Source organism: Pygocentrus nattereri, chromosome 2, assembly GCF_015220715.1.
Source record: "Pygocentrus nattereri isolate fPygNat1 chromosome 2, fPygNat1.pri, whole genome shotgun sequence".
In the NCBI taxonomy this organism is placed as follows: Eukaryota; Metazoa; Chordata; class Actinopteri; order Characiformes; family Serrasalmidae; genus Pygocentrus; species Pygocentrus nattereri.
The window spans coordinates 53003856-53016696 of NC_051212.1; the positions used below are offsets into that span (position 1 = coordinate 53003856).

Below are 12841 nucleotides of genomic sequence, written 5' to 3' on the forward strand. Positions count from 1 at the left end.
ACTGTCAGGGTCAGCCGAGGGCAGTTAGCCGGGCTGTTAGGCCACGATGTTAACTGAGAAACAACCCAGAGCCGAAAGAGTCCAGTGGCGAAAGTTGAGGTTTGTGGAGCTTCAAAACGGTTGATAGAGTCAGACACAGGTTTCTATTCACATTTCCAGTCCAAGGGAAAGTCCCAAAACAGCTGTGGTTTCATCTGCTGGTATTTTCTCAGCTTCAGCCGTCACGTACATGCCTGTGCAAAAGTCAGAGACCAGCATTTGTTTACTTGGTGTCCAGTCAAAATGCTCACTCACTGTCCATTTGATCAGCTCCACTTACTGTATAGCTGCACTTTGTGGTTCTACAGTTACAGACTGTAGTCCATCTGTTTCTCTGTTACCCTGCTCTTCAGTGGTCAGGACCCCCATGGACCCTCACAGAGCAGGTACTGTTTGGGTGGGGGGTCATTCTCAGCACTGCAGTAACACTGACGTGGTGGTGGTGTGTTAGTGTGTGTTGCGCTGGTATGAGTGGATCAGACACAGCAGTGCTGCTGGAGTTTTTAAACACTGTGTCCACTCACTGTCCACTCTATTAGACACTCCTACCTTGTCGGTCCACCTTGTAGATGTAAAGTCAGAGACGACAGCTCATCTGCTGCTGCACAGTTTGTGTTGGTCATCCTCTAGTCCTTCATCAGTGGTCACAGGACGCTGCTGGCTGGATATTTTTGGTGGGTGGACTGTTCTCAGTCTAAAACTGGAATTCCACTGAATAATTAAGGGATTCAGAAATAATTGTAAACAAGGGGACGCATTGCAATGCAGTGCATGCTGGGAACCGTAGTGCAGTTCAAGGTGAAATTGGCTAATATTAATAGAAAATTGAAATAATTTTGTTGGGGCGAATGTGATTGTGCCACAGGCCTGACTTGGCCCACGGGCCTTGTGTTTGACACATGGGTATTAAATAATGAAAAAAATGGATATTCCATTTAGCCGTTTAGGTTTCGCATCTTTTGTTGTTGTTTTTTTTTTTCAGATGCTAAAAATATATAACTTTTTGTTCTTTTACTGGAAATGAACTAAATAAAAGTGTACTCTCCAACTTTTACACAGCAGTTCACCACCATATGCATGTTTATTTACCATTAATCCCCTCTCCTCTTCTGCGTACTAACCACAGCTGTAGACCCTGATAGACTGGAATAACTGGTCCTTCCCAAAGAAGCACACTTTCCCAGCACTTAAACGGAAATTCCCAACCACTTAATTAAACAGGAAAATATGTTCTGTTGTTTCAGTGCTTTAAACCAGTGTTGGCGTTTCTCTGTTGCTGGAATGCCGAAATTTACTTGCATGTGAGCTTCAAGCCATTAAAGTCGCATAAATGTTTTACTCTACCAAGCCAGCCTTTTCATCGAGGAACGTCTACGCGACTTTAATGGCTTGAATCTCACGGGCAACTCAAGTCAAATTTCATCTCGTGTGATATTCAAGCAACTTAAGTTGCATCAACATTTCATTGTGTAAAGCCAGCCTTTTTTTGGAGTACTGTTTCACTGCTGGCAGTGCCGAGAGACAATTTCCAGTCACATTTACATAATGCAGAAGTTCTTTAAACTTTCAAGAGATGATTCACTGTGACATCCTGTTTACACAATGGTTCTCCCAAAAAACAAAGACATTTTTTTAGGGAACCAAAAAAATGTGGCTCCTCTACGGCACAAAGAATCTATTTTGGAGCCTTTGTTTAGAAGAGTGTACCAGTATTAAGGCCCTGGCTTGCCCTTAAATAGCCTAGTGTTGTTGTTTTTTTTTTGTTTGAAGGGCGAATGGCACACCAGAGGTCAGTTCCTCTTCTAGGAATGAGGAGCGATCCAAGAAGAGAGGAAAAAAACATCTGTAAAGCGTGAGGCACAGGGAGGAGGGTTAGCGCTGGACACACCTGAGGAGCAGGTAGCTGCATTGCTGCATTAGCAGTTGACCGTTTTGTCTGATTTCAGTGATTTTGTGCATCGTCTACACCGGACCGTTACATTGAGAAATACAGAAGATTGGAAGGGACTTCAGTGTCTGGAGCTCAGCATGCCCTGACGCCCAGCGGCTGTAACTTTGGTGACACCATGGCACCGGAATGCAGGCTTGACCTCTGGCTTGTGCTTGGCAAGTCTTGTAGTCACTGAGTTCTGGTAAGCTTTATGTTTTAAAGCTCATTACAAGTGAAGAGCAGCGGCGAGAAAGTAAGGGTGGGCGATATACATCAGCAAAAACTATCACAGTACTTGACATTTGGCCATCGGAATATATTGCGTCTATGAGGTTTTGCAAATGCAAAGTGTGCGCAGTTACTTATTTGAAAAATTTGCATAAGAAAGAAATGTTCATTTGAAACAAATGGAATAAGATGATGTCATAATGGCCTGACAGCCAATCAGCTACTTTCTGCTATGCAGCTGTTGTTGTTTACACCTGTAATTGGTCTTACTCATGATACATGCAACTACTAAAGATACCTATACACTCGTACCGCAATGCGTGGCATGGTTTTGCACGATAGCGATAACTCGTCTTGTGTTACTGGTGCCGTTAGCTGGCACACTAAAACCTTAATCCATTGAATTTTCACAATTCAGACGTGTACAGAGGTGACTCATCCATTTAAGCGCAATTAAATACTGCTTAATAAAGAGAAAATGGAAAAAATCAATACAAACATGCTTCAGAATAGTAACTCATTGTCTTATATTTCATAGGTCTAAATATTACAAAATAATATTATATTTGTCAAAACAGCGCAAACTACTGATTAAAAATATAACTGCATTGAGCAAACCTTGTTTAAACCTTGGTTAACCTTGTTTAAACCTGGTTTTAACCTTGGTTAATCTTGTTTAAACCTGGTTTTAACCTTGGTTAATCTTGTTTAACCTTGTTTTAACCTTGTTTAACCTTGTTTAAACCTTGGTTAATCTTGTTTAAACCTGGTATTAACCTTGGTTAATCTTGTTTAACCTTGTTTAAACCTCGTTTAAACCTTGGTTAATCTTGTTTAAACCTTGATTAATCTTGTTTAAACTTTGTTTAAACCTTGGTTAATCTTGTTTAACCTTGTTTAAACCTTGTTTAAACCTTGGTTAATCTTGTTTAACCTTGTTTAAACCTTGGTTAAACCTTGTTTAAACCTTGGTTAAACCTTGGTTAATCTTTTTTAAACCTAGTTTAAACCTTGTTTAAACCTTGGTTAATCTTGTTTTAACCTTGTTTAAACCTTGGTTAATCTAGTTTTAACCTTGTTTAAACCTTGGTTAATCTTGTTTTAACCTTGTTTAAACCTTGGTTAATCTAGTTTTAACCTTGTTTTAACCTTGGTTAATCTTGTTTAAACCTTGTTTAACCTTGTTTTAACCTTGGTTAATCTTGTTTAAACCTTGGTTAATCTTGTTTAACGTTGTTTAAACGTTGTTTAACCTTGTTTAATAATCACATTCTTTATTTTGTCACGCACAAAGTCGGTTTCAACATCACTCTGAAAGTGTTTTGTCACCATCCTGCTGGTGCTGTGTTAAACGCCGCTTGCTGATTCTGCTACATCGCTGTTTTAGTGTATGCGCAGACTGAGAACAATGAAAGAAATCAGAGTAAGAGTTTACCTGCATATACTGAGCTGAATAAATCTACATTCTAAATCTAAATTCTTACAGATGCAGTGTGTAAGATTTAGTGGCATCTAGCGGTGAGGTCGCAGGCCGAGCCAACTGCATCCGCCTCCCTCACCCCTTCCTTTCTGTGTGTAGCAGAACCTACGGTGGCCATAATGTATTTGAATTTGGGTCAAAACCAATCTGGGTTTCCAAACTTGGGAACCGCAGGAACCACCAATTCTTCTTCTTTCTGCATCTTCCAACCAGAGCTACAGCGCCACCAAATCCAACGTAAGAACGTGAAAAGTGCTCTCTGGAGAAAGTCTTTGGTTTGTCCGTTCTGGACTACTGTAGAAACGTGGCAGTGCGACATGGTGGAAGTGGAGCCGCTCCCTATGTGGATATGAAGGGCTCATTCTAAACTAATGAAAATTCATAGTTACAGGTGATTATAAACTAATGAAAACATGGTTTTAACGTTCTATGTTCCATTTCTGCTAATAGGTCCCCCTAAAATCTTACACACTGCACCTTTAATTGGATTTTTAGGCCTCAATCCGATCTAAGAAATCAGAGTATGCTAATTACATGACTACACATGTAGACACACTCCTAGTGACCCGACGCATTTCCCTTTTTAAACCTGAAAATAAAACGATGGTGTATAAAGCATTTATAAGCTATAGCAGTAAACCACTTTGCGTAACATTTCAAAACCATAAGATTCGATTTGCTGGGCTTTGGGTTACACATGACTGCTGATACGACTTCTTCACTGCACTCTGCTAGCTGGCTCGTAGGCATGCCAAAGGGGCAGTCGTGGGCTGGAGGTTAGGGAGCCTCCTGTGACCGGAAGGTCACTGGTTCGATCCCCTTGGCTGATGGTCCATGACTGAAGTGCCCTTGAGCAAGACACCTAACCCCCAATTGCTCCCCGGGTGCCGTGGATAGGGCTGCCCACTGCTCTGGGCTAGTGTGCTCATTGCCCCCTAGTGTGTGTGTGTGTGTGCTCACTAGTGTGCATGCATGTGGGTGTTTCACTGCATGGATGGGTTAAATGTGGAGGTCTAATTCCACAGTGTGTAAACACAGTTGGCTGATGGTTCTAAAGGCTACATAGCTAACAATAACAAAAAGAAATCGGTATGAATAATCTGCTCCTCGCTGTCCTCTCCTCCACTTCGGCCAAGAGTGGCCACTTGAGCAACGTACATGCGACGCACGTCCAAGTGGTGAGTTGAAGTGGGCGAGGAATCAGTTGAAGAATTGAAACTGAGACCTTGTTAATTATGTGATTTCCTTCTAGTGCTAAGTTCAAAGTCTTTGACTGGACAGTCGACACCTCAGTTCCTCCTCTTTTCAAGTGCCAATCACTGCTAATCCTTACCTGAATGCAAAACGCCTGACTTGCGATATCCCGACAACCCGGAGGATGGAACTGCTTCTACTGCATTCCTGAAGCTGAAGAAGTTTAGGATTAAACTCTGAGGAAGGCCAAACTCCCAGCACAATGTCAGAACAAGCAGCTCTAAGGTGCACTAAACTTTATCCAAAACTTTATTTTAATATAATATCTAACAATAAATAATGTTACAGAGGTTTACAAGACAGTAGTGCGTCCTGCTATGATGTTTGGTTTGGAGACTGTGGCTCTGTCTAAAAGACAGGAGGCTGAGCTGGAGGTGGCGGAGATGAAGATGCTGAGATTTTCATTGGGAGTGACCAGGATGGACAAGATTAGAAATGAGCAGATCAGAGGGACGGTGAAGGTGGAGCAGTTTGGAGATAAAGCCAGAGAGGCCAGGTTGAGATGGTGTGGACATGTGTTGAGGAGGAATAGTGGATATATTGGGCAGAGAATGTTGGAGATGGAGCTGCCGGGTAGAAGGAGAAGAGGTAGACCTCAGAGAAGGTTTATGGATGTAGTGAAGGTGGACATGGAGATGGTTGATGTGAATGTAGAGGAGGCAGTGGATAGGGCAAGATGAAGGCAGATGATCCGCTGTGGCGACCCCTAAAGGGAACAGCCGAAAGAAGAAGAAGAAATAATGTTACAGAACAATGTTACGATCAATATCGGGCCTAGTAAGTTATATCCTAATAACTTAGCTGATGAAATTAGCTTGATAAATGAAGTTAAACTTAAAATGAACTGTGCAATTAAGCAAAAACATTATGAACAAAGATAAATACAGATGCACTCGTATGTGTGCCCTCCTTTGCATTGCTGTCATCGAGGTCTCATACAAAAAACTTTCATATAAAACATGTTCTCAGCATAACGCTGCACTGGGTAGCTCTAGTGTTAGCTTTAGTATTAGCTGGGTTTACACTGTGAAACTTAGTTACTAGTCGCATATGAGTTGCACCTGCAACACCATTTTCATGCAACTTGACAGTCACAAGAAGCCATTCCAAAGCAAAGTTGCAGGCAAGACTTTCAATTACTCCCCTAGTTCTTCAGGCAGTTCATGTTTTGATTCATTGCGCCGCTCTCGCCATAAAGTTGTCAATCGCCGTCATCTCGTGATGCGTTATTGCCATTTTATGAAACTGTGTTTCATGAAACTGATTCCCGTCACATGCCACTTTTGCGGCTGAGTTTCAAGCGAGTTGCAGGATGTTTTACCTTATGCAACTCAAGTGCAATTTAGTTTCGTGTCAGTTTCAAGCAAATGTGCATGAGAGTTTCATCATGCAAAGTCGGCCTTTTCCATCTCATCACGGAATGAAACCCTCTGGTTTCATTAATGTTATCATGGTTTCCACTTCTTTTTTTCTGTGTTTCACTTCGCATGCATATTCACATTCAGATTTTTTCTGTTCTCAGGCACGGAACATTTTGTACATGCAGATCGTTCATGATGAAATGTCTTCATATGTACACTGTAAAAAATGATTCCGTTGTTAAGAGTAAGCAACGACGTTAAAAGCTTGAAGTCACTAAAATTCAACAGAATGTAAAACACAGATTATTATTCTGTTGACTTACTATTAGAAGTTCAATCAACTCAAAATTCGAAGGCAACCAGGTTACTTACTTTTTCAAGGTAAAACACGGAATCATATTTTTACAGTGTGCTGTCAATTTTTACAGTGTGCTGTTCTACCGGCTTTTAGTGCATAGACGCTACAGGCTTCATGGTCACACAGTGCTTAATACCCAAAACTGACCTCCAGCCACCACTGGTACATAATTTCCACAAAATGCATTACATAATAAAATACATGCTTTTTATGTTGATGTATGTTATTCGTGGGTCACTTTTCAATATTAATGTTAATGTAATGTAATTCCAAGTCATTTCAGAGCATTCGGCCAAAAAACGGACCCAAAATTTTAACAAAATGCAAATGGACAATGGCTTTTCCATAATTTTTGTGAAAAAAAAACAGCAAAAAAAAACAACGTAACTTCGGTAACACACTATTTAAAGGCTCCCTACATAGAGATTACACAACACCCTGAATAAGGTACTGGTAAAGCAATTCTCATGTACGCATGAACAGTTTACGTCAGCGTTTACGAGACAACGTCAGATCTTTATCACAAAAAAAGACATTGTCCTGACGCTGAAAGAGCCCTTGGGCTAATGTAATAGACATTTATTCCACTTATAATGCCCCCAGACTGAAGCTACACTGGAAAATTTACAGGAAAATATGCATGAATATGCATGAGGACATCACAATCTTCCATACAATTGATACATGAGGTTCTTAGCTAGTTGTAAGTTCAGTTGCAAGGGACTGATTCTTCATCTCAGTGTAATAGAAGTGTACAGATGTCCATCACTGTGGTTTAAGGGCCTTAATGACAATACAACGTCATTTACTTCATTTTACATCATACTGACCATTCATAAAAACAAGTATTCCTTCTTGTTATGTTATGAATTCCCTGAGTCGGTGGTCTTCAAATACAGTGCGCTGCAGCCTGTTCTGCCAGCTGGAGCCTCACTGTAACGTCACTTCAGGCACAAGACGTGAACAAACCTGCCAAACTGTAGTGCTAAACGTATAAGTCCATTTTTGGACTCAGTTCAAGGATTACAGGCTGAAGTGAACCCACTACATACACACCGGGTCACTTACGGACACTGCGTATCTCCCAGGTCAGAGCTCATGAGTACAACGGCAAATTCTGGACTGAGGGTACTTGTGGGCAGCCGCAGCTTTGTCCGCTAGATTAGCAAACACTAAAGAAGGCCCAGAGAGAGAGAGATAGAGAGAGAGAGAGAGAGAGAGAGAGAGAGAGAGCGAGAGGATGAAAGAGGCCCTTGGTGTATCTGCTGTTTGGTGAGTTCCTTCGCTGTGGGATGAGGGGATTGCAGTATATTAGTTATTCGTCAGATTTTAGAAGACCTAACAAATCATTGCTGTCGGAACAAAATCTCATACGACTAAAATTGTAACTTTACAGGAGAAGGACACAACCTTCTCAACTTATAGTGGATGTTAATGCAGCTAGATTTGTTTTGACATCATTTTGAAGCGTTTGTATTGGCCGGTTCATTGTGAAATTTGACACAGTACAAAGAGCAACTGGAGTTTTCAAATTACGCAAAAAAGTAAAAACTGACAAAAATTGAGGTGCAAGGTTTTAGGATGCCAGCGAAGAAGCACAAGTAACAAGAAGCCGACTTGTTGAGATTTTGCCTCCTGTTCCTTCCGAACCGTTGATTTTTGCAAATGTTGAACTTTTTTCAAAATCATGTAAAAGCCATAGAGTTTTTTGGCAGCTTTTTCAAGTGCTGCTGTTTTGCTGGACCTGGTTGGTTCCAACTTTGCAAACCACGGACTGGTGAAAATATCCTGATACATGTCAAAACTTGTATCGAAATCTGTGATGTAATGTTACTATTCAAGCCTTCTGTTCTGCCCATGAATCAAAACCTTGGTCATGCATTCCTCTGCGTCTTCCCAAACATGTTAGCTAATCTGGCACATTAGGCCTTCTGTTCAGCTCCTGAAGTCCTAACCAATGAGCCTAATTCCCTGTATCTATTTAGATGCCACAGCTTAGACAATGTTTCATTTCAGGCTTTAACCCTTTTGTTTCCAACCAAAACTTTATAATAAAATAAGAGTATTACTACAACTCAGTAGGATTCAAATGCACATAGTAATAATATATATTTAACAGAAATTATCAGGCCTTCTGTGATTGACATATTTTTGGCATATCATTCACTCTTAGAAAATACCATATATGGCTAGTTTTGTGGTTGCTTAATCTGTGAAAAAGCTGTAAATTGCACGTATGAAATTATGTTGTATAACCATAATGTGAAAAGAGTCAAAGATTAAAATTATTACTGCCAGCTGACCATAAAACAAAGCACTGACAAGTAGCATAATATTCATTCTGAATCCCACATAATTTGGAAGGTCTTTCATAGATTATCTACAGATGCTAGCATAGTTAAGAAACTCAACTGATTCTAAATAGCACTTGAATTAGGTTCAGGTTTTGGATTTAATGTAAGGTTATAGTTTCCAAGAAAAAGTTAGAGAGTTCCAAAAAAAGTTTGGACAGTCTGGATTTGTTAATTCTGTTAGTGTAACGGGGAGCGAGGAAGCGGATTTTGCAGTTATTCAAGTATTGAGCTGTGCAACCATACAGGGCCTACGTTGTATTTTGAGCTTAATAAGAAACAGTTTTTCAACAGTAGACAGTTCTGGACGGCAAGTAGGTCAGTCTAGCACCTGCACTCTCTGATTACACATCCATACTGTTGTAACATGCGCACAGTGTTTCTTGGTGTTGTCATGCTAAAATACTGAAAAAGACGTCGACTAAAAGGCAGCATGAGTTGCTCCAAATTGTCTTCAGCATTAATGGTGCTTTCCTAGATGTGCAAGTTATCCACTAGTACCCCCAATTACAGTGACAGATGCTGGCTTTCGAACTTTACACCGGTAACAATCTGGATGGCCCTTTTCTTCTTTTGCCTAGAAAACACAATGCCTATTATTTCCTTTAAGCAATCTGAAGAGTCGACTCATCAGACCACAGTACGTTTCCACTGCATATCAGTCAGTTTCAGATGCGCTTGAGCTCTGAGAAGTTGGCAGCGTTTTCTGGGCATTGTTGACATATGGCTTCCACCATGCACGGTGCAGACTTGCAATTGTGGAAGCAGCAACGGACTGTGGTGCGTTCCCAAGTCCACGTGGTGGTATCCAGCACAGAAGCATGCCAGTTTTTTTAATGCAGTGCTTGAAGGCCTCAGATACTCAGTTGTGTTTTTCGGCCTTGACCTTTACACACTGTTGGATTATTTGCTGACGTTGTTTTTGGCAAAGTAACAAGCCTCGACCCATCCTTGCTCATAAAGGGCTCGTCCTTTCTGTAAAATGATGCACCTTTTACAGCCAAGCATGATTGCATCACCTGTTCAAGATGTTATTTTGAACATTTCACAACATTCCTGGTTTGGATTGGCCCTGTCCCAACTCATCAGTTTCAGAATGAGTGGATGTTCATAAAAGCCAGTGAGGTAAAACTGTGCATATCATGTCTTTGTATTGCTTTCTTCATTCCACATACCTACTCTCACAACTTTTCTTATATGTCTGCAGTCATTAAAGGCACTAACGAGCCAATGAGCAGAACAGAGTTAACCAGCTAACAGGGCTTAGCGCCTCTGCCGTTTGTCCCTGGTGTCCGAGAGAGTGAGGCAGCACTGACGGCACTCGAGTACGAAACGAACACTTTCTGCTTCCGAAGAATGAGGAAGTGTGCGTGTGTCAGACTGTGTGGGAGGGGGGAGGTTGCACAATGGAGTAAATGAGAAATTGATGACATGCCCATTTAGAAAGAAATAACTTAGAAAGCTTCCCTGGAGGGAGGGGGGGGGGGGGGGGGGGGGGGCTGTGTCACAAGCATGTGAGTAAGCTGTGAACTTCCCAGACCACCTTCAATGTGCTCTGAAGCCTTGTTGGAGTTTAGGCCTCTTAGATTTGGAATGACACCCAGCAAAAGCCTTCTCCTGATAGGCCAGGCTCACGGCAGGTGTTCCACAAAGCGGGATGTCTCCTGTAAACCGGGTAACTTACAGAACCCATAGCATGGAAGAGCGGATTTTCAGCGCCTTTTTGAAGTAGAAGAGTTTGATTTAATACGTAAACACTCACTGCCCAGTCTGTTCAGTACATATATGGACGTTCAGCTGGGTAAACGGCCCATTATGAATTCGTTCTTGGGATGTCATGAAAAGAAACACCCTTAGGTGCATCCACGTCCACAGCCCTACAGCAGTTTAGCTCCGCCCACTCACACTGACGTTAGAAGAAACGTCTCAGCTCAGAACAAAATGACCTACATCAGCCTTAAAGTAATGATCATGTTTGAAAAGTTGAAAAAAATTGTCAAGTAAAAACGAATTATGACTTTTTCAAAATTTTTTAAATGTAAGCGAACTTTAGGGAAAAATACAAGAAAAAAAAAGGAATGGGTCTGAAGTGTACACTGAAATGCTCTAAACTACAATGCAAACCGATCGTTTATTTGCTACTGAATGTATTTTGAGATCAATCTGAAATGATAACACTAAAAAAAAAGTAAACATTATTTTAATTAATTAATTGATTAATTAATTAATTATTCTGAACGCCTATGTGATCATTCACATTTGGCCATCACTTTTCAAAAATAAGGCACTTTGGATCTTTATTTTATTATAAGTTCATTGGTTTCTTAGGTTTTTACAGCTTCCAGTAAACTGTTCGTTTCATACATGTACAGTACTGTGCAAAACACGAAGACCGCCCTTCGTTTACTTCTTTCCAGCCAAAACCACCATTAAATACAAAATACTCATTTTCAGCATCAGGAAAAAAAAAGCAGAAAAACATGTTTCACAAATATTACACAGAAGCCTCCACCACTAAATGCAATATATATTTTAAGAAATCTGCAGACACGCGTCCAAAGCTCAGTCTTAGAAGCTGGTCGGTGATTTTCTGAAGTGATCGAACCCGTTCAGTGGTGTTGAGGTCTGGACTCTGCGGGTCTTCTCACAGTGGGAGGATGGACAGAAACACCTGTGGATGTTTTCAGGTCTGAAGCAGCTTGATCTTCTCCTCTCTCTCAGAGATGAAAGCTTTCAGTGCTGTTTATCTGATGGGGCAGTGTTGGTGTCTGCCAGCTCTTCCAGGTGGTTGTTAGGAGCCCCGTTTTCTCTGGAGCTTTTAATCAATTTTTGAACTCCACTTTTGGAAAGTCTGTTTGCTTGCTTTCTTTCGTCTAAGACATTCCTTATACAGTAAACACCTGCTGAAACTGAATAAGATGCACTGACTGGCCATTTTGACTAGATGTTACATTTCTGTTTTTTGCATAGAGCTTTATCTTTAATACTGGGTTGACATTATTTAAAACAGTGATGTAAAACGTTTAAACAGTAGTATATAGTTTCTATGACACTGTTATCTATAAAAAGGGACAAAAGTACAGACACAAAAAACTAAGCCGTCGTCTGCTACTGTTTTAGTTCATCTACATAATGCTACCCATGTGTACAGATAACGGTGTCAGAAACCACATTACTCAAGAGAGACTGAGGTGCATGTGTGATGATTTAGGCCTGCAGGTTACCATGACGCGAACTGGGGTATAAGGTACTTGAGGTTAGCTACATTGGTTTTGCAGCTTCACTGCTAGCTGAGCTATAGGCCTGTTCTCGGGGTGCTAGTTGCCACTGTGGAACGCTTGAGTGCTGAAAACATTCAGAAGCTGTGGAAGGTCTGAGATCTGAAATCTGCATCACAATCCAGTCAACAACCAGATTACTTTCATTCAGAGCATGCTGGGAATACCATTTCCACCGGAGCTTGACATCTAGCACCTGCTGCAAATACTATAAAGCAAAAGCAAAACCAGCCAACGTCTTTTCCTCGTTAACTTTATGTATGCCAGTTCAAACCATGCCTAGTCTTAAGCTCTGGTTTTTCGAGGGGTGTTTAGTACAGCCAATGGTTCTACTTAGAGCCATGAGTTATATAGAGAGCCATTCCATGCTTAAGTGGTTCTTTGCATGGTGAAATTGTTCTTCAGATTGATGGAGAATGTTTTATATGTGGTTCTATATGGAATTTTTTAAAAAAACGTTTATATATTATATAAGGGGATAGGCTCTTGCCTCAAGTGGAGGAGTTCAAGTATCTCGGGGTCTTGTTCACGAGTGATGGTACAAGGGAGTGGGAGATTGACA

The 12841-nt window shown here is 41.0% G+C and overlaps 1 protein-coding gene across 2 annotated transcripts in view; it reads left to right on the forward strand.

The window, feature by feature from the left end:
* Nucleotides 1-1890: 1890 nt before the first annotated feature.
* Nucleotides 1891-12841, forward strand: part of bcl6ab (BCL6A transcription repressor b) — a 28429-nt gene continuing 17478 nt past the window's right edge. Inside the window, exon 1 of one of the 2 annotated variants that reach the window (XM_017703415.2) lies at nt 1891-2171. The gene's annotated coding sequence lies outside the window, so the exon portion shown is untranslated. Of the gene's footprint in view, nt 2172-7903; nt 7923-12841 lie in introns of those variants that run through there. The other variant, XM_017703416.2, reaches the window with a different exon arrangement.